Source organism: Panthera pardus, unplaced genomic scaffold (genome assembly GCF_024362965.1).
Source record: "Panthera pardus isolate Hobbes unplaced genomic scaffold, ASM2436296v1 HiC_scaffold_17, whole genome shotgun sequence".
Taxonomy (NCBI): Eukaryota; Metazoa; Chordata; class Mammalia; order Carnivora; family Felidae; genus Panthera; species Panthera pardus.
Genome location: NW_026526732.1, coordinates 115,965,785 through 115,971,784, shown reverse-complemented (window position 1 = coordinate 115,971,784; position 6,000 = coordinate 115,965,785).

Sequence of the window (6,000 nt, the reverse complement as noted above, 5' to 3'; positions counted from 1 at the left end):
AGAGAGAGGGGGGAAGAGAGAGAATGAGTGGGGGAGGGGCAGAGAGAGAGAGAGGGAGATACAGAATCCGAAGCAGGATCCAGGCTCTCAGCTGTGAGCACAGAGTTTGACACGGGGCTCGAACTCATGAACCGTGAGATCGTGACCTGAGCCGAAGTCCAGTCATAACCAACTGAGCCACCCAGGAGCCCCACTACTGACAGTTTTATTAAGGACCACTGCGGCTCTCTATTGAAAGAATTCCTGAGACGTTAGGAGTGTTTTGTTTGGAGAAGGGAAAACAGAAGCCAAAGGTCAGAGAAGGCTTTGTGAAGTCAGATCACCTCCACACCTCACTTCCCATCCCACACTTTCTCCCCACAGAGTGACCTCTCCCACTGTGACTCCATCCTGTCTCTTTATGCTTCACGGGAAAATCTGGAGAAAACGTGTTGATTGCTTTGCAACACACTTTGACAGATTTACTTCCGTTTGCTTCCATGAGTTTTGAGATTGAGCTCTCTTGAACCCTCAGACAGGGACTCCTGTTCTAGGAGACCACTCTTGAGATTGTCCCAAGCCTTTGGAAATTTATGGACTCTTCAAATCCACACCCGCTCTCTTGAATGGTGTTAGATGGCCGTGCTTCCGGGAAGGATTTGGAGCATATTTCCTGGTGGGTGGTGAGTCCACGGCTGGGATTATGTGAGCAAACTTGAGCCTAGCCTGTGTCAGATCTTTCTTTCAGGCGCTGCCGCATTCAGTGCCATTGAGTGAGTGTGTTTTGTTTTACTCACTGCCCACACTTACGTGGCATCTTCAGAGAGTTCTCAGGGCTGCGTTGCATGTTTCCAGCCCCAAGAGTCACAGCGGCTTTCCGCCCTGTCTGCTTCACTCTAGAGAGTCCGTGGAATCATTAAAGGGGGAAACCGTGGCAGTCGAAGAAACACCCCCAGCAGCCGATCACATAATGATCGTCCTTTCTTAACTGAGAAAGGAAGACTACCACTGCCCAGATGGGGATCTCTGGAAGTCACCACCATTCTTCAATTTAACAAACATTTATTGGGAATCTCCATGACTGAGGCAACAGGGAAGAAGTCGATATGACACTTTTTAAGAAAAAATCTGATATTATGAAACGACTAACAGGTGCCATATTTTACGTACATTATCCCCGCTAATCCTTACAACAGCTTTTTGAGCTGGGGAATATTATTCCTGTTTCACAGATGAAGAAACAGAGGCTCAGTGAATTTCTCTCCCTCGCTCAAGCAGTAGAGATAGAACCTTCTGACTCCAGAATATACAGCGATCTTAATGTGGATGAAAAGACAGTTCCTTGGACAACTAGAATTCAAGGTGATAAGTATAACAGGATGAGAACATTTTCAATTGCCATATGAGTTTTAAGGAAAGAGATAAGAACTTGATCCTCTCTTCCCCTTAACCCCCCACACAAATGAGTCCCTTCCTACCCACCAGCTTGGCATGAAGCAGAACAACTTAGAAATACATTGGAACACAGTGTCGCAGTTACTTAGGTTAAAAGTTTGGGGCTGCACCTGGGTGGCTCAGTCGGTGAAGTGACCCATTTCGGCTCAGGTCGTGACCGCGCAGGTCAAGGGTCCAAGCCCGGATCAGGCTCAGGGCTGAGAGCTCAGGGCCTGGGGCCTGCTTCCGATTCTGTGTCTCCCTTTCTCTCTGCACCTCCCCCTTCACGCTCTGGCTTTCTCTCCGAAATAAACATGAAAAAAAACCCAGAAGCTTGGGGATAAGACTGTTCACTTTCTATGCATGGATACTGTCACACATTGGTGACAGTTTCTCAAAACTTGGTGATCAGTTTCTCAAAATGCCCTGCTCAGGAGATCAGCTGGGGCTCAACAGGGCCAGGCCAATAAGAACCCTCCTTACCCTCAGATGGTCTTCTGTTGTCAAAAGCCAATTCTGTTTTCCCCTTCTGGAAAGTAGTATCTATAAATCTGAATGATACCTATTTTCCATCGTAGATGAAGCAAATATTGGTAACCAGGTATGGAACAACTTACTGGCTAGGTGAAAAAGATATGTGGAAGTGTACAGAAATAAAATCATTTTTCCACATTTGGTAGCAAACTTCTTAAAAAAATTTTTAATGTTTATTTAGTTTTGAGAGAGAGAGAGAGAGAGAGAGGCAGAGCGTGAGTGGGAGAGAGAGACACAGAATCCGAAGCAGGCTCCAGGCTCTGAGCTGTCAGCACAGAACCCGACGCGGGGCTCGAACCCACGAACCGTGAGATCATGACCTGAGCCGAAGTTGGACGCTCAACCGACTGAGCCCCCCAGGCGCCCTGACATTTGGGAGCAAACTTTAAGTACCGTTCACCTTTTGGTACCTCCTTCTCATGCCTAAATCCAAAATAATATAGTAATGAAAACACATTTTATACGGTACATGACGGGACAATACGGTACACTTATTCCCCCAATCCTTCTGAGATAAGTAGGAATTATTTCCCCTAGAGTAGAGATGAGAAAAATGGCTCAGATAAAGTATATTTCCAAGGGTCAAAAAGTATCTTTCCAGGATTACAGAGCCAGGGAGTTCTCTAAGCTAGAACTGTAGCCCGGAACACCACATTGCAAGCTGCGTGCTCCTTCTACACATGATGTAGTTTTGCAGCAGGAATGAAATTCTCTTCACTATCATCAAAAGTGACACTCTAAAAGATCATATCCTTTGCCAGTTTTGCCGTCTCAGCAAAACTCCCGTTACTTCACGTATATCTCGGCATCTCTTCTTCCAACGTGGAAGCCTTCCATTTTACGGGACTCTATCTGTATTACTACATTCCCACTATTATGACTTCTCATTGTTTTCTAGTATCTGTGATTCTGAATTTTTCATTTTCAGTCTTTTCCTTCTGGCAACACCAGACATTCATACACAGGAAATGACACAAGTGAGTGGAAGATTTGGATCCACATCTAGACCCAGGAATGGGTTATTATTTCAGGAGTAATCTTAGAAAGTTGATCCAAAAACATCACTTAAGCAAAGCTTAATTTACTTGGGTAAAACACAAATTAAGCAGTGAGTTTTCCAAACAAATATCTGAGATACTAGTATCCCCACAGCTCCCAGAAGAAGCAAATGGACAGATAAAGACCATGTATATATATTTGCATCTTCAAATAAGGACAACCGGATACAGAAAATCTCATAGCTTTAAAAGATTTCTTGTACATGGCCAGTTTTTAAATGAAAATCGTATTTATCTAAGACATACAGCATGATGATTTGATACACATAGTAAAGCTTTTACTTCAGTCAAGCTAATTAACATACCTTCTCACATAGTTACCATTTCTGTGTGTGTGATGAGAGTACATGAAATCTACATGGACATTTCATGGACTTCTCACCCCTGACCCCCACATCATGCCATGCTCTGGAAAAGCATTTATCTTCTCAAGATATCAGGCATTTATATATTCACGTCTTGTGATGATGTATATTGGGTTTAGTAATGTCTTACCAGGCCAAGAACTTACCAGTTGGAGGCAGTCTAGAGAGGCAGTTAAAATGGCCAAGTTTACACAAAGCTGCAGAAAAGGGGAATGGAATTAGGGGGAAAGAAACTCAAAGAAATGGCCTTTTCAATCCGTATCCCTTTGGCTACAGGATTCTACAAAGGCCACTAGAACTCGGCTCTCAGTTATCGAATCCTGGGCCTTCGCAGATTCAAATGGAGAGAGAAACTGAGATTGTTAATTTTATTTTCAGTTTTATTTGTTTTGAGAGAGAGAGAGAGAGAGGGAGGGAGAAAGAGAAAATCCCAAGTAGGCTCCACACCATCAGTGCGGATCCTAATGCAGGGCTCGAACTCAGGATTGTGAGATCATGAGTCGGGCGCTTAACAAATGGAGTCACCCAGACGCCCCGAGACTGTGATTAACAAGAAACATGAACACCGTATTTAGCACAACCTATTCATCAGGCACAGTGCCATCTGTTTACCTACAAACAGCCTCCCAGATAGCAAATAACACCCAGCTCGATTCATGAGGGCATATCCGAATTACGGCGATATTTCCAGGAAACGAGTATGGACAGAATTCTGAGGCAAAAGGTGAATCATCAGTGCCTCCCCCAAGAGTGACCTCCCAGGACACATTTAACACCTGGGAAATACCAATGAATGTATTGGGTTGTTCAAACTCATCCAACGTTGGGTGGCTTTTTAATAAATAAAGATCTAACCATTTCCTCTAAGAAGCTGTGACTTGTCACTCCTCCTAACATCTTGTCCCGATTTTTAAGAAATGGAAAAATCTCAAACCAGACATGTAAACGTAACTTGCTTTTTCCTCTAATTCGTGGGGGGGAAGTAAAACTTTGAAAAAGACTTGTTGGTTTAAGAAACTAAAAATATAATCAAGAAGACCCCAAATATCAGATGCAACTTTCTAACTTCTGTACCTCAGTTTACCTATCCTTAAAATGGGATTAACAATGTTGCAGTGCACCTGCAGAGGAATATAAATTTAATCAGCATCTTAAACCTCCACTTTGTAATCCTCAGAGGAAAAGGCACTGTGTAAATACAAAGTGATCTTATCGTTGCGCCTCATTATCTGAGCTAACATTAACTGTAGAAAAGCTATGTCGACTAACATAAAATGGATATTGGAAGAAAATTGCAGTTTGATTTTGTTGTTTTATCATTTCTATTGGCAAGTGAGCATAAAGTAAGCACAAGGGAGAAATAGATGACAAACATTCATTATATCATGTCACCAAAATTCCGGCTTAGAAATAATACCTAATAATAACAGCACGGTTCCTGGTTCTACCAACTTCTAAAATAAAAACCAACTCGAACTGAGCATGCCAGCTAGATATAAAGTAATACCTTTTAAAAAAAAAAAGGCTCAAACTCACATATAAATATCAGACTGGCATCCTGATAATTGGCCAGTAGCATCGCTTTCCACTACTTAATAGCACATCGTTAGGAAAAGTATAAACTTCTGGAATGTCATTTTGATGTTGTTTTCACTGCTTTTTGTTTTGTTTTGTTTTGAGAGAGAGCGTGGCGGAGAGGGGCAGAGGTAGAGAGAGAAAGAATCTGAAGCAGGCGCCACACCCTGCAAGGAGCCCCAGTGGGGGGCTCAATCCCATGACCCTGGGATCATAACCTGAGCGAAAATCAAGAGTTGGACGCCTAACTGACTGAACCACACGGGTGCCCCAATGTTGTTTTCACTTTTATGAAGCGGTCAGGTGATTCTCATGCAAGGATAGCTTCTTCTGTAACTCAGATACATGGTCTGTATGGTTCCATGGAAGGTTCCATGACTGGCCCAAAACATCAGGCAGAGCAGGAATGGTGCCCACATCTCATGACCAGTTATTAACGATGTAACCCTTGCACATTCAGTGTGAGCCAGACTCGAGCCTCTTCTTCCGAGGATGAGAATGGGAGCATTAGCAAGGTGATCTGCAAAATGCAATCTGAAGCTCATCCCAGTACACAACGACGAGCTAATCCTTTGTGTTGGTATAAATAGTGCTGTGCAATTCTTTTGTTTATTCATTTTGAGAGAAAGAGAGCAGCATGAGTAGGGGAGGAGAGAGAGAGAGAGAGAGAGAGAGAGAGAATCCCAAGAAGGCTCTGAGCTGTCTGAGCCCAACACAGGACTTGAACTCATGAACCATGAGATCACGATCTGAGCCGATACCAAGAGTAGGACGCTCAACCGACTAAGCCACCCAGGCACCCCATAGTGTTGTGAAATTTTTAATGCTTACAAACTTTCTCTCATTTACCTCCTTCAAAGCAGGGTCTCTGTCTTCCTTGTGCTCTATTTCCCTTGTGCTAATGCAGTGCCAGGAATGTTGCACATATTCAAAAAATAGCAAATATTAATGTTATTTAGTTGGGACCCTAATTCGTTCATCTTATAAACCAGATTTTACCTCAGCTTTGCATAACTACTTTTCTAGCTCAAGTTGTCCTTTTTCCTTTTTCTTTC